This window comes from Phasianus colchicus, chromosome Z (genome assembly GCF_987193195.1).
Source record: "Phasianus colchicus chromosome Z, bPhaCol1.hap1.1, whole genome shotgun sequence".
NCBI classification, from domain to species: Eukaryota; Metazoa; Chordata; class Aves; order Galliformes; family Phasianidae; genus Phasianus; species Phasianus colchicus.
In genome coordinates, this window is record NC_143476.1 from 30,429,260 (window position 1) to 30,455,483 (window position 26,224).

At 37.6% G+C, this 26,224-nt stretch overlaps 1 long non-coding RNA gene across 1 annotated transcript; it reads right to left on the bottom strand.

Moving 5' to 3' along the window:
• Nucleotides 1-17,487: 17,487 nt before the first annotated feature.
• On the bottom strand, nucleotides 17,488-25,244 carry LOC149912774 (uncharacterized). The gene is made up of 3 exons (XR_016462203.1): nucleotides 24,862-25,244; nucleotides 24,639-24,724; nucleotides 17,488-18,164 (listed from the first exon to the last, which is right to left on the bottom strand). It is a non-coding gene; the product is annotated as an uncharacterized LOC149912774 (long non-coding RNA).
• Between the last annotated feature and the right edge of the window lie 980 nt (nucleotides 25,245-26,224).

A 26,224-nucleotide genomic window follows, 5' to 3' on the forward strand; every position in this document is an offset into this window, starting at 1 on the left:
TAATCATTTCCATGGGAGACTGTTCTTTATCATTGTATTGGTCTCACAGATAGTACTTTTAAAATATTGTCTGTTACGAAAAAAAAAGAGCAGGGGACTGTCTTCGGGCCATTCTCACCACAGTGATCTCAGTCTTGGTATAATGGACAAAAGTAACTTCCATCTATGCTACTCCCAGCAGGTCACACCTCTGAAACACTTTCTTATCTAAGGCTTTAAACAGAACATGACATTCCTACAGAATCTTCTAAGTCCTGTAAAGTTCTTTTTCTGTTTGTTTTCCTTTACTTTTTTTTCTTCTTCTTTGTGTTCTCTAGCACTAGCAGTTTGGTATTTCATAGTTTTTTGCCCTTTCTGTATCTGTTACATTGTACAGAAAGTCTTCTATCTGTATGGCATGTAAATATGGCTACCACCCCCTACCTCCACCAAAATGCTGTCAGAAACTACAGTCCTGAATATAAGGAATACTAATTTTAAATTTCCAAGAAATCCTCCTTTTCCAGTCAAGTGTAGTCCAAATATCATTAACAATAATGCTTTTGTCTATTTATCCATCCTTTTCTCTATTAACCTATCTATTCTAACTTATATTAGACACAGCTAAAGGCAGGACTAACAGGAAATGTAAAGAACAAAAAAAAAAAAAAAAAAAAAAAAAATCTGGCAGAAGTTCTTATAGCCAGATGTAATGTATGCTTTTTCCTTATATAGTAATGCAGTAAAAGTATAATTTAACTTTATATTAAACTAAACATCGTGTTTAAATTTTTCTCTAATAGAAACCTTACTCAAAATCAGTTACTATGGATCTAATATCACGAAACTTTAAAATAAGAGCTTCAATTCAGCAGAAAAGTGGTGAAGGAGTGTTTGGTAAACATTATTGTTACCTGTGCCATAGTCAACTTCTGTGTTTACACATGAATCTTAAATTAATTACACTAATAAACCTAAAAGCTCTTTGTAGTCTTACAGGACTGGGATGGAATCACCACTTTCCAGAGGTAAAATACAGTATCTGTTTCAGAGGGTACCTTTACCCTCATTCTTCAAATAGTCCCTGAATAGTTTTGCCGTTGATGAGGTAAAAATGATGTTAAAAATTTAACTCAGATTACCATGATTGTATCTTATTCTCACAGCTGGTATGGAGGAACAGTGTTTTGAACAGTGAATCTACAGTTAACTGAGATGAATTTCAATAGTTTTGGTGGGCTCTGAATAAGCTCACTCAAGTTTGCATGATATAAACACAAATAAATGATATCTGATATCCCTTTAACATGTTGGGTTTTTTTCCCATTTTTCAGTATATGTTATATAAAATCCCTATTTATTCCAGAAGAAAAATATTTAAAGTCAAGTGACTGTGACTCTACAATGTTGAGTATCAAAATTATTTGTAAAAATACTTAATAACAAATGTCTTTATCCAGTAAGGGACAGAAAATATGCTAGGAGACTTATCTGCTGAATACAGCTAACCAGTATAATTCTAGGAGCTCTGAATATGCATAAAAAACCATTTGCCATTCATCTGTCACACTAAAGAGATAATTAGTGAAGGATGTCACATTAAAACATTAGCAGAAAAGGACATGGTGTTCATGAAATATTTCTCATATTGTGAACTCTTTCATAAGCATTAAAGTTTTCACTTGAGATGTTGGAGTTTACTGGACACTCAGCACTCCAAGAAATTAAAATTCTTGAACAAATCCTATATCACAGAATCATAGCAATTGGAAGAGACCTCTAGAGATCACCGAGTCCCACCTCCTGCTAAAGCATGTTCCCTGTTGCACAAAATCACATCCAGGTGAGTATGGAGTAACTCCAGAGCAGGAGACTCCACAATCTCCCTTGTTTCTTCATGTTTTAATGGAACTTTCTGTGTTTTGGCCTGTGCCCGCTGCTGCTTGTTCTGTCACTGGGCACAACTGAAATATAAAAAGGACAAAACTGCAGTTCTACCAGATGCTACCACTGTTCTTTCAGGAAGAATTAGTAATGCCCATTCTCAGCCTGTTGCAGGGGTTAACCACAGAAAAGGTAAAAAGGCAACTTTTATCTGACATTAAGATTTGCTGGGTGTGTACACCTGCTTTGGTTGGTTGGTTGGCTTGGACAGCATGAAAACTTCTCAGATCTTTTGGTCTCTGTTGGCACATGATTCCATTGCTATTAAAACTTTAAAATAAAAATGTACTTGTTTAAAATTTTGAAATAAAAAATGAAAAAGTAGTTGTTAGTTTATTTTCTTTTTTTTTTTATTTTAAAAGATATATTGCTTGACCATGCTTCAGTCAGTATTGTTGTTATTTTTGCGAGCCTCAACAAAGAACTCAAGGGTTATAAGTAGGAATAGAACATTTTTTCAGCCTATATTTTTTCTGTAACAGATAGGAGCAGAAACAGCAGAGTTTGTCTGAGGCCAACTTAAGCCATGATGTGTCTGTTGATCTCAAGTTGACCTTAGCTTTTGAAGTCCTCATTACATGGACATTTCGCAGCATTAAATTGTAACCCTGGGATAGGAAAGATTAAAATGCAACATTTTAAAAATAATAATATATGAAAGCAACATAAAGTGTAACTATTAGGGAAAAATAAAAAAACGTAAAAAAAAAAAAAAAATTCTGTAGGAAGTACTCTGAATTATTTGGATCTGGTCTGGAATCATTTTAAATCTGGAAATTGATAGCTGTGGGGGTGGGGGAGCAGGAATAAGAATTAGGAAAAATAATCACATATAAAGAGCATGATTAGAATCATTTAATATTCCAGTTACTAAAGAGTGCTTAATTTTTAAAATCTTCCTGCTGTTTATCACTGTTAATAGAGAGACTTATTAGAGCAAAAATGAGGGTGTCAACCTATTATACCTATTTTGTTATCAAGAGTAATTACTGTGTAAAATCCAGGATTGAAGAAATGCTGCTAATTTGGGGCCTGCAGGGAAGGCAGCAGCACAACCTGCTGCTCCCACTGACCTTAGCCTTGCTTGGGGTGTGCTCAGGATGGGCAGAAAAAAATTCTTGTGTACTTCAGCATTCCCCGCCAACAGCACTAACCCAGAAGGCATGACTCGGAGCAGACTTTAAAATTTATTGTTTTCTAGAATTTTAATCTAAGATTTGTTTCTTATTCTAAGATTTCTATTTATTTTTCCTTTATTTGGCTTTCTCTTCTTTTTCCATCTGCTGATGTACAAAATGCAGTTCTGACACATCTGGGAAGGCAATACATTATTTTTTGCTCCAGTAAAAGAGCCCATCTTAGGATTTAAATTTTATGCTCTTTGGCTCTATCTTTATATTTTAAGGTAATTGCAGATAAATGTATCATAAGGACATTTGCATAGCTTCTTACTTCATGCTGTTCTCACCTTTTCCAGAATTTGCTACAAGATGAAATTACATTTAACTTCTTAATTTCACTGAGAACATCAAATATTTTAAATAGACTCATGCTTTGTAAGCCATTTTGCATTCATCTCTCTGTCCACAAACTTAATTTTACATTTTCTTCTGTGCAAAAGTAAAAAAAGAAGAAGAAGAAGAAAAAGAAAGAAAATTTGAGAGCTCAATCAGTAAAACCTCCTGCCTGGTGTCAGAGAACAATTTTTGAATTTTCAAGGTATTGTTATATATGTTAACATAATTTCTCTTTTCAATATTAAACTACAAGGAAAAAAATCCTCCCGGCATTGAAATCATTAAAACGATAAACTGTAACTCAAAGTGTTTTCTGGGTTTACAGGTATTTCTGATATAGAATGGTTTCTGACGAGGGATGAGGCCAACGTCAAACTTCAAGTCCAAGCCCTGGAAGTCCATATTTGCTGCTCATTAACAGTTACTCCACACAATTCTTTTTTCTTTTTTTCTGTGTGTGAGATATCACTTCAAGGAGATAATGGTCGTAACTGTGAGATTGCAAGGAACTGTTGGGAGCAAAAAATAACATCATAAAAGATGATAGAATGGTGACAACTCTGGCTTTGAATTATGTATCGGTTTGCATAGCTATGGAACCAAAGTGGGATCAAAGCAATTACAGAAGACTGTATCCTACATGCAGTTTAATCAAAATCTAAAACATCTACATTTATTAATGTTGTATTTTCTGCAAGTTCATTTACTCCAATATAAAATATAAAATAATAGAATAATAACTGTTAAACTGCACATTTCTTGCCTACAGTGCAGAAACAGAATAATCAGTTACAGAACTGTGGAAGTCAAAATATGCAATTTGAGGCTAGGGAAGTTTCGTAAATCTACAAAAACAGAAGTGTGACAGTTTCAACAGTATTATTCAAACTGCATGTCTTTTACAGGAAATGTGAAAACATCACTTAGGTAGATGGTGATCCCTTTTCTTGCCTGATGTTCATATCTTGAATTGATCTTTTGTCACTAGGTACAAATGAGAGAGAGACATCTGTTCCGCAGAGCAACATGCCCTCAGTTTGGACAACAATATTCTTGTACTTTGAATTTATAATTACCTGATGCTGACTTATGGATATCTTTTATATCCATAATTTTAAAACTAAGAATGCTCTATTATGATTATCCTGTTTGACTGTAACAGATATGATTAAACTTCATCAGCAATTCCTGAATAAAAACCAAATAATTGATTGAAATACCTCTGTGTTTCAGAGTTATTGATCAGTTATTTACAGTGAAGAAGACCTCTAGTTCAAGCATTTTAATTTCTGGTTTTTGTGCCAAGAGATTTCCTGTTTCTATTCTCCCAGAGCTTGCCACTGTATAAAAATGTAGGAATTATTTTAACTGATGGAAATATCCTGAGAACAGAACATGTCTGGAAACTCAAGGAGACCCTAGACTTACTGGCAAGGTACTTCACTCTAACAAAACAACATTCCAAACTGGTCACATCCTGATTTGAGACTATCATTACATAGTTGATTACTTAGCAGACAGACTTCTTCTGAGCTGCGTCATTTCAAGATGGACTTCAATTCTTGCACCTCTGAGATGGGGAGCAGCTGGTAGAAAAGAGGAATGGCAGCTGCTATCATACTTTGAGGTCTTCCTGATACAGAGATGACTTTTTCCTTGTGCTGATGGGGTCTAGGCATTTCTTTCTTGCTCTGAAGCTGACAGTTAACAGGCCAGGTTATGTTCTTGGCACTCACAAAGCTCTTCTCCCTCTGATGAGAAATCTGAAACCCAGCAATTTCCAATGACCAGATCCAAATGTTTTCAAGGGAAAGCGTGTAGTGTAGGCTGTGGTGACACTGTGCTTTTAACTTGTCACTGGAAGGATTTCTATGCAAAATGGATTTCATATTTACAATTGTCATGAGATAAAACCAGAAAAAAAAAATATGTGTGTGTGTGTGCGCTTTGCTCAGGAAAGGAGTTCATTTTCCCCCCTTCTACAGACTACAAAATAGACTATCTGGACATCATAGCTGAAATAACATCAACAGCTTGTGTAGATACGTCTAACTTTCCCTCAGATAGCTTCTCAGATACTGACCGTGGTGTATGGGATGGCAGTATGAAGCTCAGCATGAACTTCACAACTTGCCTGGGATGCTCAGATGGAAAATTCAGAGAGATCCTTGTTGCCATGACTACAGTGCTGTTACAATCAAGCAGGCTAGCTTGGGGATGTCTACGTGATCTACTGTGGTATTTTTACCTTCTTGTGGATGCCTATGTCCATTCTCACGTCAAAGTTTATCAGAGCATCTCTAGGCAGAAGAGCACTAAGGCTGAAGCTAGGAAGATGCTGCTAGAGAAGAAAATTCCAGTATTCTACGCAAATACCCAAATGTGCACTCAGTTCTTGCATACTTCTACTAACACAGCAGTGCTATGAATTACACTGGGGTATTAGCTTTTAAATGCTTGACATATGCAGCTTTTCATCCTTTACTTTTTAGGATCAGTTGAGTTAAAACATATCAGTTTCTTGCCTTCACAGAAAGAAGCAATATGTTGCTTGCACTCACAGCTTTCATCTTCTCCTCTAAATTCTCTAGAATCAGAAATACATTCTTTATCTGCCACAGAGCAAACTTGGATTCCAAATGCCTTTAGGAAATAGGAAGAAAAAGAATAGTCTGTACCCCTACCAGTTGAATTTATTCATTTAAGACAGTGGCAACTTAGATCCTCAGCGCTTTCTCAATCCCCTAAAAATGGGCGATACATGTAGCCCATAGAGAAAAAAAAAAAAAAAAAAAAAAAAAAAAAAGGAAGTAGAATTAGTATAAAAAAATCTGTCCAATCTATCTTCTTGCTTTAAATGCTTACAAGTCAGGAATTTTTCCTGAACCTCAGTATAATGCAGTTATTAACAAGGATACCAGGGGAACAGGAAAGCTGCATTCAAAGTCAGAATCCGAAGAGAAGTGGCAAGTGAGTGAATGTGACGAAACTTTCATTTGATATTGTTGAAGTCAATAAGTAACACTGAAGACTCTTCTAGGGCTGCTGAAACATCAGTTTGATGTACATGGAGGCAGTGTTAGAACAAACTTTGCTGATAGCAAAGTTTAGCCCACAAAGAACAGTTATGCGTAGCCAATCAGTGGATTTCCACTCAGTACATGAAGCTATCAGTTCGTAATATTTTGCTGTAAATATACGAGTCCTTATAAAACACACACAATGAAGAAGGTGACAAAGATCTGGCATGTGCAGGGTTGTTTTAAGGGAGTTGCTGATCATGCATCAGTTCTCTGCACCTTTTACCACTCACATCTGTCCTCAGTAGGCTCAGAGTCTGTAGTGTTTCATAATGCACTTTTTTTCTAGTGAAGAAGAAGGTGAAAGATAAGGGCAGACTACTGTGAAGCGTTCTCTTATCTCACAGGCGTATTCTTGTGATCTGTAATTTGATTACTTAGATAGAGCTCAGAAACCGTAGCACAGAGTGAGGATCACACCTAATATTTCTAGCTCTACTGTTATTTCCTGTCAAGGAAAGTGCCCAATTCAATCTCCATTGAAGCTAATGGGAGCTTTTCTCTTCAGCTTCACTGGCTTCCTGATCAGGCTGTAGTATATCCTACTTTAAAAAGCCACAATCTTACATCATCTTTAGAACTGGTTAGGCACTGTTTAATGGATCAGTAATGGCCAAGGGCAGAACAATTAAAGCAGTATCTCAGTGGACTGAAGGAATTAGAAGAAAATGGAGATTTATGGAAAAAATTCATTGTGAGAAGGCAAACAATCATCCTGCAATTGATCTGATATGCAGATAAGTGCACCTTTACTCAAATTCATCTTTTCTCTGTTACTTAGCCTCAAGTCCATTAAAATAGAAGAAATGTAAGTGTAGATATATCTCTAATAGCTCACACCAAAATTCCATATTGAGCTCTCCTTATTTTCCAGTTGTCAACAGATACTTCATTTGGAGAAAAACAATAATGCTCAGAACTCTGTATCATCAACGTGCTGTTCAAATATCATGTTAAATTATCCTACTTATATGGGACTTTTTTTTTTCAGGAAAATACTATAATCCTGAGTCTCCAGCAGCGCTGAAGTCTTACAAACAGATGAAGAAAGTAAAAGGAGTGGATAAATTATGTGAACTTGTAAGCACAGTGTCCATGCAGCCATGGCATTTCTAACCTTGATTACATGAGGTTAAAACATGACAAAACAGTATTACAGAAGGTTTGGATATCTGCTCAATTATGGAGGGAACATTCACATATTCAGGTCCAGTAGTTAACCTGCCCACACTATACACTGTGTTGTGGGTAGCTTTTGGGTACAACTGGAGTCTTTACTTCAAACCACTGGTGGGATTACAAGGGTTTACGCAAGGGGTTACCAACCAAGAACCCCCACTTTGTAGCTGTGATGTGGGTACTCACTGAATGAAACACAAAGGCACTCTGTTATTCAAGACTCTGAAGATGGTGCAGTCTGTTAGAAACCTACGTCAATAAAGCCTTCAAATGAAAGCAGAAGAATGAAATCACGCACAAACACATGTTTTTTTTTTTCCAGAACTGCAGTGTTCCTGAATGCCAGATAAACCACCTAGGCCAATCTGAACTATCCTGGAGAAAGTACAACATGCTGTCATAGATTGTCTATGAACCAGGCTTTTGCACTCTTTAATCTGTCCAGCCTCTCTAATCTGCTATAGCAAATCTGGAAGTTTCTGAAGAAAATAGGTTTTATTTCAAAGGCTGGAATACTTTGTGCTGCCAGTCATGCCAGCCATTATTGATTGATTTGTGCTGTAAAGAAAACTTAGAGTTGTTAATTGCTGTTTTCTGCTTGTGTGTATTTTTATGGTGTGAGCTAACAGCAGAAAGAGACGGGGATGGTTTTGCTAAAGGCCGAGAACAGTGTGGACTGCTAAGCAGTAGCATGTGTGAGCAGAAATGAATGACTGAGAAAAGAAGATCTAGCAAGATGTAATTAGCTTTGAACTACAGTTTCCTCTTCATTTTCAGTCAAATGTGTTCAGAGGAGTATGTGTCTTTTGTTGGGAAAATGCCAAATAAAGACGGGTGGTAGCATTTGCTCGGCAGTGGAGAATGAAGCTGAGCAGCATTTCTAGGTTTCATTCCAAGATACTTGGACAAACACGAAAAACATTTTGAAAGTACTTATGGGCAGAGATATTTTTTTCCATATTAAAGTTTTGCTCATTCTTAGGAAAATTTTATTCTTTTCTAAATGGTAGTCCATATATTTCCTCAGAAAAACTCTGATAACTTCAAAAATAGCAGTTTTTCTGTATTAATTTTTAAAAGTCCAGTGGCTTTAAATGAATGTCAAGAAGGAAATATGCAGATGCATATTCTCACTGTTTTCTGTTCAAACAATCCATGGAACAGATTATTTGGTAGCTGTTTAAGATTGCAGCACTTCCCTCGTTGGTTTTTCCATATCCAAAGCCTCTCCACACTGATTATATTGTATTTAACATTTCCCACTATTCTCCCTTATTAGTATGTTTTATTTCCACCCAGTAAATAAAATGACCTAATAAAGGAAATTTTGAATGATATATATATTTTTCCATAGGAAATTATTTTCCTTTTCTTGGGCCAATGTGATTCTTTTTACTTTTCTTTATTTGATTAATTAGAACATCCTCTTCAATCATTAGTGAAAATGAAATTTTAAGCAGAACCCAGCTGAAACCATAGCATTTTTCCAGCCGTACTCTGTCTATCTATGTCCTTAAACAGCTTCTCTTTAGAAGGGAGGCTTTCAGAAATGGAAAACCGCTGACTTTTATTTGCTACATACATACATACATATGCATACATTGCATACTTTCTCCAGGATGGTTCAGATTGGCCTAGGTGGTTTATCTGGCATTCAGGAACACTGCAGTTCTGGAAAAAAGAGATGACAAAAACCTTTCTTTCATCTTTTAGGATCTCCCAGTTAATAAGTCTTCTCATACATGATAAATTCTAATATTCATGTTATGGCTTGAAATAAATGTTCCAGAATCTCCATCCATGAAGATTTACAAACCTGGATAAGCCAATTGCATGAGTCATTATGCTCTCAAGAGCAAGTGGTAGCAAAGAAAAAGTTCTGTTTAATTCCCTTTTGACAGCAAATCCATTGCTATGATGCACCACAATGCTCACACGGCTTCTGATGAGTGACTTTACCATTCCAAACAGTTTAAAACACTCATGTTCATAAAATACTAAACAACTTTTCTTTCTCCTGCTGGAAAATGGAGAGAACTTTCCTAATTCATTTACAGAGGTCTGACTCAAGTGGCACATTCATTTCATTATTTAATCAATTCCGCTACATTTAAAAAAAAAAACAAACAGAAAACAAACAAAAAAAATCTTATTTCTCTCCAAATGTGTACAAATTAGTTGTCCAATTTGGTGTAAAGTACATAAAATCTATTGCATGTAAAAGGGCACACGGTGTGTGTATTCTGATACTGAAAGTATTTTCAAAGTATTTTAAATTATTTCCAAGAAACTATAAATGGATTCTGAACCTTTTCAAAGAAGCCAAATGCTTTAACCAAGAAATTTATATAATCTTGTTAAACAAAGTTTTAAAAAATTATACCATCTAACTACAAGCAGAGTTTGCCTCTTAGAATAAACTCCATATATTATATGCTGGCAGTAAGTGAGATCTCTTATTGCCTGAGTTAGCAGTGTCTAACTTACCGCAGCACATGACGTTATGAGTCAGTACCACAAATCTGATGTAGTTAGGAAATTCTCCATAAAAACTGAAGTGGAAAAGCGTATTCCCTGTCTACATAAAAGAATTCATATACCTAATTCAGATTTCTGGTCTACTTTTATGCCTGCATGTTGGCTTCCGATCCATTTTCTGTGAAGGCTTACTGGCATTGGGATATATTATCCTAAAAGACAGCAGAACTAGGGCCTTATTCTCATTGACTTTTGTGAACTAGCCAAAAACAGCACTGGTCTCAGTTTCAGTCTGGAAGGCTCCCCAGGCAGTCGTCAGGTTTTGTCCTTCCTCTTTGGCTTGTAGTGGTGTGATAGGTTATGGAGGATTTGAGCAGCATTTTTAATGAAACCATCATACCTGAAATTTACTGTCATCTGCTCGTTAGCAACATATGGAGGGTTTAGCCTTATATTTCATTATGCTGTGCTGTGAAATAAGACTCATTTCTACTCCCTCCTCAGCTATATATTTTCTTTTCAATTTATCAATGATATGGGCTCTTCTCTTTTTATACAACAGAAGTATTCCTTCTTATTATTTTTGTTACTCTTTAAATTAACCATGTTAGTCTCACATCACTAGCAAATTTCAGGAAATGCACTCTCTTGTTTTTGAATCCTTCTTCCTTTCAGGAAAAAGAGGCAGCTGAAGGTATACACTGAAGCTTTCAATATCTGGCACATTGGATTGAACCACTCATTATTCGCTTGTAAGAGAAAAAACTAAGTCTCAAAAATTTACACTGTTATTACATGCCCATTATTGGAAATAAGTGTTTAAAATTGACACCTTTTTCACCTAAATCAACAAATACCAGTAAGAGAGAGAGCAGTGACCAGCCTCCCATGTACCTTTGTGAGGCAGTAGATTCCAACAGCAACTTTGGAGGCACCCACCAGTTCCTCACCTTCTGCATGATGCCAGTTAGCCATCGTCTGTTTCTCTCATCAAACATACACTGACTATGGAATATTGCCCATATGGTGTTTCTCCACTTCTTCTCTTATGTTAAATCTATCCATTCCATGAGAAGAACGGGTCCCATTATATCTGAGGATGCTGGAAGCCTACGCACTGCTAGTCCTTCCTGAAACACAGCTGACCTGGTACAAGCATGATAGTGGGCTCAAATCATTGCACAGTGTATTTTTGGTTTGGATAAAACCCATACTAAACTCTTAACATATGGTGCCCCTTGTGAGCTTACTCAGCAAGGGGTGAATAAACTATTAATAATGTTTTTAATAAGGCAAGTAAAAGTCATGTTTTCTGACAGTATGCTATAGAAAATATATCACTTATTTAGAATTCAGCCTAAATAATTGATAATATTACAGAGTGTGACAAATATCTGGCCTCTTTTCTTTGAAACACTTATGGCAGATCCTCAGTGTTTGAAAAATTTCTCTTACAAGTTTATTCTCTTTTTTTTTTTTAATTAATCTTGAATGCCCAACACAGAAGCCCTATGGAAGTCACTAGAAAAGTAAGTATTCTTTTAATAATAAATTCAAATTAAACATAATCCTTTTTAGCTTTGCCACTTTTCAAGAGCAAATGTGTAGCAACTTTACAATTAGCTGCCATTTCGTCTGTGTAATATTCAAGGAACTCACAAATCTTCAGTTGCCATTGAAATGTCTCTGTAAACTGTGCAACCTTTCACACAAAAGATAATTATGAAAGCGCTAACATTCATTTGACCAAAACCAATAAATAATTTATGAACTGGGTGTTTGAAATTATGCAAATATTATAAATACTTTTTGTTGCCTGTACATCTGAGTAAGTATGATTCAGGGGAAAAAAAAAAAGCGTGCTATGGATTAATAGATTCAACATTTAGCAGATTTGCATTTTTACAGTGTTCTTTTCTTTGCTGGTTCCTACTATCTTTAGCATCACAGCTCAGAAAACAACTCTTGACAATACTGTCTCTAAGTGTATTTGAATATCCTGGTTCCCCTATTCATCAGCCCCTTCAGTGCTTAAAATATTTTTTCTTTCCTTTCAGAGCTTTTTATATAAGAGAAGTGTTAATATCAAATCACCACAAGCCTTTGGCCCTCCTACCTTTGGTGCTTATGAATTTTATTATTTTTTAATATTTGATTTGTGTACTGCTTTGTGGCAAAGCTAGTTCTGGTGCTACTGTGAAAGGAATTTCAGAAATTTGGCTGTTATTCTTATTACCTCAGTGCTGTGACAGTTTGGTTAATATATTTTAAAACCAGGATAGACCATTACGGTCAACTGGTCTGATCTTTGGCATGATGCAGTTGTGGAGTTCTGCCCTGTAATTCCTGCAGTGAGCACAGTCATATATGACTAATAAACTGTGGTTGTGCTAATGATACCCTTTGGCCACCATTCCGTAACCCATGGTCCTGCAGAACAAAAGCCCATGCTAATTATGTCTGTGCAGAAGAATATTAGAGTTGATGCTTAAGTTTAGTAAATGCATCCATGCAGCTTGGCCTATTGCAAAGGTCAAAGAGCATCTTTTATGTCTCTGCAGCATTATGGATAATTATTATCTGATCTTCTGGCCTTCAGTCATACCGACACAGTGTGGTTTTGCGTTCTGGTTGTCAAAGACAGGAAGTAAAAAAAAAAAAAAGTGCATTTACTGTGCAGCTTGCAAAAAATCTGACATAGTTCATGTGTATTGTACTTTCTTCTAGCAGATTTGTAATTATTCTGCCTAAAATGACCAACTAGTTCCAAGCAAATGCTTAGAACTGTGTACAGGGGCTACGAATGTTCACTGTTTAATCCATTTACTGCCAAACCCCAAATCTCAGGAAATTACATAGTTTCATCTTCTGTTTTACTGATGAGTAGTGAAGCTGCACGAACCACCAAGGCTGTATGAACTACTCCTGTGAGCCTGTGCTCCGCTCTACGTGACCACTGCTGGCTCTTTTCTGACAAACACACTTTTGCCTCTTGACTGGTTTCCTGTCCCCAGATCCTAACAGCAACATGGAAGTCAGTATGGGCTGACTGCAAAGGTGTTTCATGAAGAACAGCAAAACTGGACCATGAGAACATGAAAGTTTTGTGCAACAGGAGCTTGGGTGTTTTTTTTGTTTTTTCTTTTTTTCTTTTTTTTCTTTTTTTTTTTTAAGTCTGTTGCTGACTCCTATAGAAGCCACCGGGTTCCCCATACAGAGGAGGTTTGGTCTTTTGCTCAGCAAAGGTCACCACTCTGTATGGAGAAAAGTGCTGAGGACAGAGGCGGGCCCGACAAGTATAAATAGTTTTCAGCACACATTGGGCAACTATTTGGAGAACAAAAATAGTCTGTGCACAGCTGTGGGGGTGGGTGAGGGTAACACAAGTGCCAATTCAAAGCCGGAGACTGGCTGACCTAGATGGGCTTCCTGACCTTTTTCCATCCGAAAAGCCTCCTCACTGGACTGGAAGTAGGCTGGCTCTAATTAGGGATGGCTGCTGCTTGCTCTGGCTTCCTCCTGGTGCACGTTAGTTGTGCTTGGCATGAAGCATCAACGTTGGAGGAGTGCTCACCCCCCCCCCCCCCAAGCATACAGCTAAGCCAATCAGTGGAAAAAATGACAGTGCTGCCTGGCATGGAATACAGGTGTTAAAATACCTTTATTAAAATAGAGGAAATAACACCTATTAGGAAGTGACCCTGAACTAACACATTTTATTATGGGTGGGAGGAGGCATTTTCCTTTCAGCATACTGTAAATGCTCTTGTTTCTTTCATGGTATTTAACAGTAGGAATGGATGCGATCTATTTTTATGGCATATGATTCTGTTGGAGGCTCATGGAGCAATGAAGCAGTGACTTAGCAAGTTCTTTTATTTCTTTTTCTTCTTTTCTCTTTTTACTTTTGTGTGTGTGTGTGTGCGTGTTTGTGTGTGTGTGTGTAATTTAGCCAAATCATAAAAACAAACTTTAAAAACTCCTCTGGCCACTTTCCAGCAACAGTGTGTGAGGTTGTTCCCATAGAGCTGGAAAGAAGAAGAAAATCATCTGTCAGGCAAATCTGAGCTCAGCAACCTCCTTCAGAGTGTCTTCATCTCCTTTTGAGAAATGACATCCTTCGCTATCAAGCAAGAGCAAAGGAAGGAGCGAAACCTCACTTGTGCTCTTCTGAAACATGTCCACATGCTGAGCTGTGGGTGCAGCCGTGCATATCTAGCACCCACCACCATACAAAACCACTTCAAAGGTACAGACGGTGCCCGCTCCTCCATTTCCAAATGAAAAGCACACTGGGTGATTCAAGATGCGTGTTTCTGCTCTGGGCTTGAACAAGAGAACATTATTTCAAAATGATCCCAAAAATATGTTCCTAATATACAGAGATGAAAGAGTACTTCACATACAAGGGGAAACATTAAAATGTCCATCCATTTTACTTCACGTTGTTAAACACTCAGGCTTCAATTCAGGAAAGCATTTCAGCACGTCCGTTAGAGCTAATGCCTGACCAGGAAGAATTAGACCTTCCAGGAAAAGAAGAAATTTTCAGATGTTAAATTGTACTGGGGGAGTGGGTAGGGGGGAGAGAGGAGGGGAGTGCATGCATGTGTTTTTTTGTACGGATAATATTCACTGAGAAAGTGAAATCAGCATTCCTTAAAAATATTAAGGTGAAGTAAATACCCAATTAGGTGTCATTTTTGCAAAGTTTAACACTAGCATCCCTCAGATATGCAGGCACCTTCGCTAGGATCAGCAACAAACTGAAAGGAAAATAACTAGGAGATGAGGAGGTGATGATAGAGAATAGCTCTGAGTGATCTGGCAAACTAAGAAATGGAAAATCATGGTGATCTGTTTGGTGCAGTGGAAGGCAAAGCAACAGAAGGAGATGGTGTGCTGTGAATGAGGAGGTGAGGCGTGTCATGGACTGCTGAGAGAAAATATCAGCTGCAAAACAAGAGGCACAGCTAAGATCAGACTGAGCATCAGGAGACACAGTCAGATTTCAGTATAACAGTGCTCCAACTAAAGGGAACAAAGTTTTCAGAATTTCCGTACTGAATATATATACAGAGAATATATATAAGATGGATATATAGATGTATATTTGCAAATGTTTTTATACTTCATTTCTGTAAATTGAAAACTTTAACAATAATTAGCTTTTCTGTTTGTTTCCACTTTACTGTTGTAGTATAAGGGCTGCTCCAAAAGTAATGCCTCCTATGTTATGATGTTGGCCCACAATGTCAGAGGCAAATATCAGTTGTATGACAGTAGAGATTGAACTTTCTCATCAATATCACATTACATTTTGTTGCTGTGCAGAGGGGCAGACTGACAGAATGGAGTCTGACATGGAAATGTATATGAAGCAAAGTTGTGGAATTAATGGGGAATTTTTTCCCCATGCAGAAAAAATGGCACCCACTGACATTCATCAGTGCTTGCTGAACATTGATGGAAACCAAGCAGTGGGTGTGAGTAGTGAGGCAGTGGGTGGTGCATCTCAACATTGGTGACAGTGACATGAAAGACAAGCCACATTCCAGACAGCCATGCACAGCTGTCGCAGTACGAAATGAAGGGTGTCTTGATCAGCTCATCCACATGAATCAGCAAATTGTGAGCAGAGGACTGTGTAAAGAGCTGAATGTTGGCTTCGATGCTTGAAAATAATGGTGGAAACAGAATATCCCAAAGTTGGTGTTGAATGGGTCCCACAGAGGCTCACACAGTAATAGAAGAATCAGTACAGGCAAATTTATCAAGGCCTTTTGAACAAATATGAAGCTAAAGGTGACAGTTTCCTTGATCACCTCATTACTAGTGATAAGATGTGGAGTCACCACTATGAGATGGAGCCAAAACAGCAGTCCATGGCGTGGTGACATGTAAGCTTCCCAAAAAAGAAAATGCTCATGATACAGCAATCAATGAGTAATGTGATGTGTACTTTATGAAATGGAGATATGAAAAGATCCTTCTGAATTTTCTGTAACTTGGACAAACCATCAGCTCTTTTTGATGGTCAACTCTGACTGCTATATTGTGATGATGACCAAGCTGAAGGCTCTAACTCCCTAAGTCAGGCCAGAGAAGAAGACAGCATTTCTCTTGCAGCATAATAATGCCAAGCTCCACACCAGTTTGAGGACATTGGAGCACACTGGTTGCTCTGTCATATAACGCTCACCGTATGTGCCTGGATTTGGCACATTCTGACCTCCGTCTGTTTGGGCCGATGAGAAATGAACTGCATGGGCAACATTTTCCTAGCATTGATGCCATCACAGCAGCTGTGAAACAGTGCACCACCTCCCTGGTGCAGACTTTTAGGAGCTCAATATGTAGGTTCTTGTTAATCACCAATGAAAACTGGTAATGGTGGTGAAAAACAGTAGCATTTGTTTTGTAGCTGAGAATTAGCTCTATCAAATGGTGTTACTACGCTCTTTGTATCTGTTATAGTTTCTGCGGAAATAAATAGGAGACATTACTTTCAGAGCAACCTGAGTAGGACTGCATACAATACTCTTTTTTCACACAGGGGGTGTTTTTAGGTTTATTTTCTCTTTTTGCTGAAACCATGCTTCCTCTCTGAAACATCAGAAAGGAGTAACTTGCAGAAGCAGCAGCAAGGAGATAGGATGGGACTGAGGCTGCAGGGGTGGGGACTGGATGTAGTGATAAGTATTTGTGTGTCTAACATCTATCAGTATTAGATATTGGGTTTTGTAGAATAGAGGGTGGATTCCTCTTGTGGGGAGGGATAAGAAAAATCTCATCTTGGAGCCTGGAAATACCAACCTCTCAGTGACCCCTTTTTGCCAATCCTTGTTACTCTGCCATTATTATCATAATGATTAGCTTAGCTTTTAGAGCTTATCTCTGGGAATGTAATAGAGAAAAAATGATTCATGGTCAAAGTGCAGATATCTATAGGTGTACCCATATTTGCAATTCAGTCTTTCCTCCTTAACTGGTTTCCTTAAGCTTACATCTTCCTCCATACTGTAATGGATTTGCTTTTTCAGAATGTAATACATGAGTAGAATAACGTTACGCCAGCTAGGACTTCCAGCCTTTCCACAGCTAACCTTCTTGTGTAAGGACAAAAATACCTTTATCATATAACACTGCCAAACAACTCCATTCTTTCAGTTAGTCAAAAGGACACAAAATATAATTATGCATTTTCAAACACACATCAGTTTGTCACAGATATATTATACCTTCATTCCTTTAGTAGTGAAAACTAATGAAAATATGATACAAAGTACAGATTAATACTAAGCACAAATGTAAAGACTATGAATGAAAAAGTAACATTTGAAAAGAGAATTTCATCTCTTATTCCATAAGAGATAAAATAATCCTCAGAAAAATTGACTAGCATGTTTTGGCTGTGAGTACCAGGAAAACACCGCAAACAAAATATTTGCATAGCTTATAAAACACTCAAGTTGAATATTAAAAGCATCTGTTTTCAAGGAATATACTGTAATTAAAAGGATTTGAAGTGAATCTGAAGTTCAGATTCCCCAAACATTAAGCATGTCATAAACAAGTCAATTGATCGTTTCAGTCAGTATACAAAGTAATGGACAGCCTGCTACATTATAAGGAAACCATTCTCTCCCGGGGCTGTGCGCCTCACGTAAACCACTTCAGTAAAGCAGAAATGGTTCACTGGCTTAACCTACCCTCCAAAACTGCATTAAGCTAGATTACTACTGCGTGATCTGGAGGATTACTCTGTCTTTCTCTGTGTGGATGTGTGTCAGTAAGTATGGGTTCTGAAATTTTTTGTGTTTAGTTCCCGGAGCGAAACAATGTAAGAAATTAAGGGTTACCCCATTTAGGCATTACTTCCCATAGCCTTCTTCCTCACCAGCAAAAAAAGTAACCCTACTGATATTCATAGTAGTCCTTCATGTGAGGTCCAAAGGATTCATGTTCTTCTAGGAAATGTCCATCACTGCAAAGAAATTGTGGAACTGGAATTAGTGCGGATTTTGTGAGGGTTTTAGAATAATCCATGAAAGGACGAATCCTGAACAGCACACACAACAGAGAACACATAGTTTCAAACCAGTATCATACTCTTCTGTGAGCAAATGTGCAAAGGGTTTATTAGTCTCCTAGATATGTATGAGACCACCTCCTTTACCTGCTCAAGCTTTTTTCCTCATTCAGCTGTAAGACCTCTTGGCACTGATAACTGCAAGCATACTTGGGGCATACAAAAGGAACGTGGTTGCAGTAGTAGTGCACATCTGATCCAGACTACTGAGCCTGGGGGATTTTCAGCCCTAACAGGAAATTTTACTCTCCAGTTTATAATCATGCCGTATCTCAGAAGACTCTCTTGCTAAACTATGGTAAGCCGCAATCCGCTTTGAAGGGATCTGCCCTCAATTTGCTCATGACAACAACTTGAGTGTTCACATGACTAGAAAACACCACTGCTGTTTGCATACAACTGTGAATTGTAATGGGAAAAGGTTGGCTTTCTCAGCTGCTGTGCCCCTGAAACTAGTCCTGACAGCAGCCATTTTAGCAAAGTTCTGGGAAAGTAACCATTTTGCAGGAAAAAAAAAAAAAATTGTTACTTTCCTGAAGTTGGAATTAAAGAAACAAAGCATATTAAAGGCTTCAGGCAGCACGTAGTACACGCACAGAAGCTTTTTCCCCTTCAGTGAATTTTGGAAAGAGATGTCAGATGTTAATGTACAAAGGAAGTAGTTAATTCTGAAATCTGTTTAAATTGCTAAACTTACATTAAACTTGAAGGGATTCTGCTTCACACTGAACTCATCCTGCCTGTACTGCAGCTTTTATACTGCACTTCTAAACGGTTGTTACCAGCCATGAGATTATAATGAGTCCACAGTGATTATAGTGAGTCCAGATTCAACTTCTCATTGAACTTAGTGACAATCTTCTTGTTGACTTCAAAGGCAGTAGGACCAAGCCCTAAGTTATGACTTCAAAATGTCAAGTCCTGTGAAAGTCTATTGTAGAAACCAATGATAAATGCAAATGCAGATAATGCACTAAAGAAATATTAAAGTAGAAGACTTAAACCCCCAAAAGCAAGAGAACTATAAATTAATCCTATCATAGAAAATTATCCCAGCCCTCCTGGGTGGAACTTGTAGGTTATATTGCAGTCACTTGCTTTTTCTTTATTCCAATTTTTAATTGTATTTCTTTTTTCCTTTTTTTTTTCTTCCCCCCCGATATTAAACAATATATTAATTGTGTGCTGAGCAGAGCTTTTGATCTGGCTGACCTTTGGAGCACATTTATGTGTAATGACAGCAATCCTTTACAGCCCAAGCAAGATCTGCCTGAAATTCTAATAGCAAATTTGAGCTCCCTTTCCCTGAGCTTCTTTGATGGCTTTAGCTTGACTACCAAAGGCAACAAAGGCTTTTCCGTAAAATGCTGTTCTGTGCAGGAGTAATGGAGCAAAAAATTCACCCTTGAAAATCAAATGTTTACTCCGGAAATTACTTTAAAGAATAGATGATTGTTATAAATGTGATGGGACAATTAGGGGCTGGTTCCATTTTTATTATAGATATGGAGCTACATTTTATGGAGAAAGTCTATGACATAATATAGCCTCTCATTTGGTTATCTTCTCCACTGTTTTGGGCAATGCAGTAAGGATCACGACATGGGATGGTGTAGTCACATGTCACAGGATTCAGTGTCAGTCTAGAGAGGCAGGGACCTGCCCTTCCAGGCATGAAGACACATCCTTCCTTCCAAAGACGACAACATACCACACACACAGACTTTTGGCACACCAACTCTACCTCCAGAAAATGTGAGAACAGCACAGCCCCACTTCTCAGGAGACATGTAAGATTAATGCCCTTGAATCTTATAAGTACCTTGATACTACATTCAATAGAACTACATTAGTAACTAAGATAGATTTGAGACTTCTTCCTGGAGGTTCTGGAGAAGAGAGCACGGCATTTCAGTCTGTTTTAATTCGCTAGAGGAAGGAAAAAGGTCTTGTCCTAATGTTCGTTCTTATTTAAAAATCTGTTCTTGTGGTATATATCAGCACAGTATGTGCCATTGATAAATAATTTTTCTTGGCAGTGAACCAAAATGTTCAAACTTTTCAGGTCTCTCCATATGATGTAAGTATTTCAACAGGCTAGAAAGACATGCTGTTAGAAGGGCATGCCTGACAGGACATATTAGCAATTCATCTGCAAATTATTTGATTTCATCTGAACCCTGTTCTGATTAACCAGGGAGAAAAGAATGCATTACATAGAGCATCGCTTGAGACTGAGCAAAGAATTGTATTAGATAAAATCCGCTTATGCCATTTCTTTTTGTTCCTTATTAGCTCTTTCTAAAGAATATTAGCAAGTACACTGGTCTATTATGTTCTTTTTTTTTTTTTTTTTTTTTTTTTGTACTTAACAGTGCGCTAAACAGTGATACAAATAAATCAAAGGCTAACAGTTTTCTACCTTTTAACAATAACAAGTTACACTTCTCTTCTGCTGCTTTCTGAAATTTAGATCAATTGACATCATCTTTTGCTAAGTATAAAGGGCATTCTGTGCTCCTCTGTTTGATATCCTTAGGCTATTATTATTATTTATTTGTATTACAGTAGCCATCGAGACCAAGTCAAAATCAAGACCCGACATAATATCTACTGAAAACATCATAGTATCAAACACTCCCTTTTACCAGAATCTTAGATTATAACAACAATATAAACAATAGGGATATAAAATGATTCATATTTTAAAAGACAGTAAAGTGGTGGTTTTCAATGCTGTGTAGGTATTTAATTCTCTTCGCACAAAGGAGATGCACATGATGCTTGGGTTCACAGGCTCTTATCTGTGTGCTATGAGTTGTGAATGCTAGTGGCATGTCACTGCATGGCACAGAAATAACTTGGAATTGTTGCTGGGTACCACTTGGAAATATCTCAGATACAATAATTAATATATATATACTGCAGCTTGGTAATTTCTGATGCAGTTTTTTGCTCTGTTTTCAAAGATGACACAATCTATGGAATTCTTTTTTTTCCAAACCTGTCTGAAAAAGAAGCTGGATTTCAGTGGTTTTCAAATATTTTCAGGAAGATCAGCTGTCATGTTTCATCATTTCATAGAAAGTCTGCAGCTAGGCTGGACGTAAAACCAGGTCATCAGCCTTGGTGGCAGGAGAATCTTCTTAAATGTTTCCCTCAAAAATATAATCTATTTAAGAGACTCAAGGCAATTCTTTGTAAAAGATTGATTCCAGTCTGCTCTGGAGAGCTCAAACAATTAGAAACCTGCATGTCTCCTTCACATCAGAAGTATGTTAATACTGCCTTTCCTGAAGAATCCCAGTTGCTGCTGAGCATTTGTGTAGTTCAGCTGTTGCAGAGTTAAGGTGGAAGGCAGAAAAGCATGCAAGAGCCAAGGTTTAGGGGCATGGAGCGAAAGAACAGGGCATAGGGTTATGGAATAACAATGTCAGCCATGTGGCAGCTATAAAGCACACAAAGTACCTTTCTGCTCAGGAAAGCCACAGCGACACAAGAACAGATGTAACTTATACATATCCTGCTGAACTGGGTGGTCAATTGCTGCTGCCACAGGCAAATATAGTGTGAGGAGTCACTGGTTACTTTTTTTCATTGGGATTTTTGATTTTGTATATCACTGACTTGATTAATTACTATTTGCCTCGTGGATACTGGATGCAATTTGGAGAGACAGAAACAAGTTCCCCAGATCTCACGTATGAAACTCACACAACAAATTTTTCCCCAGCTCCATCTGACAGAAGCTTCAAATCTAATGAGACCTTTCTGAGATTTCATTGGCAGATACATAAACTCAGACGGCAATGGAAAAGAAGTGGTGAAAGCAGGCTAATGTGGAAACTTGATAGAGATGTTTCAGAACCTTAGAGGCATATCACTCTCCATCCTTAACGTTTCTCACAGTGAAGATGAAAGGAGATCATGCAAATGTCTGTTAGAGAGAAGATGTTGATGTAGTGTGCATGATAACTGATCTGCAAATGTGTGACCATTCAGAAGGCATGTGACCAAAACAATGCAAATTTTTGTAGAAGAGGAAAAAGAAAGGGATTCAAATGTATTCAGTGCCTGCTCCTTGCAGCTAGACTTTGGAAATGCAAATCAGAGAATGAATGTGTCTTTATACCGGCTCCACATACTGTTATGTCACAGTGAAGAAGCTGAAGAGTGGCATTCTGACTGCTGTACAGCTCCATCAGGTTTCCCAGAGCCTTTCAGAATGGGTCCTGAGGCTTCTACAGGCACAGACATTGCTTACAGTGATGATGGTTTCAAACCATCTGTGAGCAGTGCACTTGTCCTTCAGACTTAGTACAGCAAATGATTGCCTCTTCCTAGTTTCACTTTTTTGCACACAGTGTGCTATTTATTTCTCTGACCAAATACATGACAGCATGTTAACACTGTCAGTGTAACATGCAGAGTATGAGCAGGCAGTCCTGTACTGCAACCACTCCCCTTACACTCAGCAGGAGTCTGTGCCTTAAAGACCTGTTTTATATAAGACAGTAATGCGGGATAAAGAAATGGAGCAAACAAACATAGCTGAAACTAAGACAAATTGCAAGCATTTTTTTGGATCTTGGAGTCTGGACTTTATATCCCTTCTTTACTATAAGCCTACTGGAGACCTCAAGAAATTCTCCACTGTATGCATAATTTTACTACATTTAGCGAAATGGCAATGATGGTAATATCCCCTTCATCTTTTGTCCTGCCTGTTTTCACTGTGAAGTCTTTCACCCAATACCATTTTTTCAGGTTTGTACAATAGGGCTATGACATTCATTCATGTTTCTGTGAATAGCTTTATAATTTTCTGACTTTCACTGTAAATTTTTGTTCAGTATGAAACTTAATTTACATATAAACTCCTTTCATTCTTCCAGTTCTTCCTAAATATACTAAATGCCATCTTTAACATTTTTAGGACCCTGAGAATTTTTGCACCAGCAATCAATTTTCTGAAAGTACTGAAATGTTATCTAAAATAACAGCCTGATTGTCCTGGACCAGTGTTTCTTTGAACTTTTTGTTTTGAACAGAGATTAGGTAAACACAATCGTTTAATGTTCATGATAACAATTCTGGTTCTTCACAGTTACTTTTGTTTCTAATTGTGAAATAAATAATAAGAAACGAGCTATGTTAATTTGTGAAATCATAACAGTAAAAGACTGCTTATAAGAAAGAAGTTGGAAAAAGACATTTCAAAGAACGTTTCTCCTTGTGGAGGCTTCCAGTTTTAAGCTGTACTTTATCAAGTCCCTGACCCACTTTAAAGGAATCTTAAGAAATTTTCAGAAGAAACAAAGATGTGTTTTTCAAGGGATCTCACCGAGTACCTACAGTGTATGTTAAAGGAAGAATGCCCACTATCTGCTTGAACCTTTTTTCCTGTCATGTCAGCTGATGAGAAAAACTGTGTCTTGAAGACAAAAAGAATAGGGGGTTAAGAACAACACAAGAGATTGATTAACCCTGTGTTGTTATCTTACAAGTGTCAATAACAAAATGCTACTGGGCTCCTGCATTATTTCCTTCTAAATTTCCAGTCTCACACCTGTCACATCTCAAGATAACCATCCATCACAGAGTCAAAGTGGCAAACAACTGTGTGGTCCCTTGATAAGAAATAGTGACACAATTTGTCTCCTTCTCCTCCCACAGATTGCAACTAATGGGCTAACAGCAGGTTACAATAGCACAAGATGGATTTGAATGACTGTCAGTGCTAGAAAGCAAGCACAGCTGCAGCATAGCCTAAAGAAACACTTCAGTTTAGATGAAAATCTGAAGCTATGTACAAAATTGAAATCTAATCAATCCACTTTAAAAGGATTTAATGGTAGTCTTAAAAGTTAATTATTGCACATATTGGAGGGTTATTTATGACATAATCTACGCTGTTTAATGGCAAACTATTGCAGAAGCCAGGAGATAGCTCCTGAACAGCAGATAATATTTCAATAGGAGCAAGTACAATAAGATAGAGAGTAGTAGAGACTGCAAAATGCCTTTCTGGGATCATGTGGCTTTCTCCAAATGGGATCCATGTAAAGGCATTTAGAAATGGAGTGCTTGTAACATGAAAGTATGAAATCAAATGCACAAATAATTATACTGGGAACTTGGAAAGACATCAACAAAGTTTCACTGGAGCTAATTTTGTTTAAGGATAAATTATACATTTTTGGAAAATTTGTTGAAACTCTCTTCTTTCCCTCACCATACATACAACAACAACAACAATAATAATAATAAGTTATGAATATAAATCCACATTCATAATAAGGAATGCTGTTTCAGTTAAATAGGCCCAAAGAATAGCATTAAAGTGGATTAAAGTGGTAAAGCACATACCCATGATATAAAAGGAAAACTGCTGTTGTGATTGTTATCCACAAATCAGGACTTGCAGATGCTGATAATACAATCTGACGGTGATTCTGAAAAAAAAAAGAAAAAAAAGAAAAAAAAAAGAAAGGTTGAATGTATGTCAGGCTACCTAACAGAGGCTCAAGGTAGTCAACCTCAACTCACCACCATTGTAAGATCTTGAGAAAAAGCCTAAAGTTTCACCTACTTTCATACACAGCTCTTTCTCCAGCTTCTGTCCAGAGCTAATACAATCTGGAGAAGCATCTGGAGCTGTCATCTCAGTCCATGGATCTTGATCTGAACCAATCTTTGGCGGCAAATATGTGACTACATAAAGGAGCTTGGTACTGCTGCTGCTAGTTCTGTCTCTGATCCTTGTGTTCTTTGTGACTGGAGCATTCTGGTCCCCCTCCCCTTTCAATCTGACTTCAGTTTAACATCTTCCATGTCAGAAAGCTGTGTTGGACAGAAGCCAACAACTTCTGGATTGCATGACACTGACATCCATATAGAGTGAGAGAAGGCTTAGGAAAATGCCCAGGACAGCTTCACATCTGAATATGACTGCCCTCCATTTGCTAGCCACTCTTTCACTCTGATGCCTTTTGTTCTCATACAACCATAAACTGCAAATGAAAAGAGTTTCCTTGGGGAAAACAATGTAGTACAGTTCCCAGAAGTATTCTGCTTCTGGAGTGTGGACTGAGGCAGAATATTACCAGCTGTGAGATAAGCAGTTGGTGTGGGCGAGACACTCAGCTTTTAACCCATTGTGGGGAAAAAAACCAAAACAAAACAAAAACAAACAAAGCCACTAAGTCTTGCATATTACAACAGCAAGTACCACAGCAAACTGGCACTTTTGCAATGCATCACTGAAGAGAAAACATTGGATGACCTTGAAGAGTGATGAAATTTAATAGCACAAAGTGCAACAGCGTGATCTTGGGAGCTAATAACAGGAATTCCTACTATCAGCTGGAGTTCATCAGTTGGAAACAATACAGCTGGAGAAAGACTTTCCTATACTAATTGCGCACAACGTGAATATGAGTTAGCAATACTGTGGCCATGAAAAAAAAAAAAAAAAAAAAAAAAAAAAGCTCAAGTGATGTATTTCTGTAGAAACAGAAAAGTATTCTCTCTGTCATGCAAAATATCGATGAAATGATATTTGGGCTATTGTGCACAGACACTCAGGTATGAGGCTTCATCAATCTGGCATGTGCACAAGAACAGTCTGCTGGAGCAGGCAGGGAAACCCAGAGCAGCGTCTTGGAGAGGAACAAAATGGGCCCGGCTCCTTCTACTTTATAACACAGGGCAGAGGGAGGATGTGACTGTAGCCTATAAATACATGCATAGTAAAGAACAACTCATAGTAAAGTACAGCGTTGGCACAAGAACAAATGCATATAAGCTGTAATGAGCAACTGTATGCTTGTAATCAGAAGACAGTTCCTAACCATTAGAGGATTGTACAGACTCTTTCAGTAGGAGTAGGGAAGTCTGGAGACTGAACTGCTTTCCAGACAGACATTTTTACTGTTTCCTAAAGTGTCTGCATG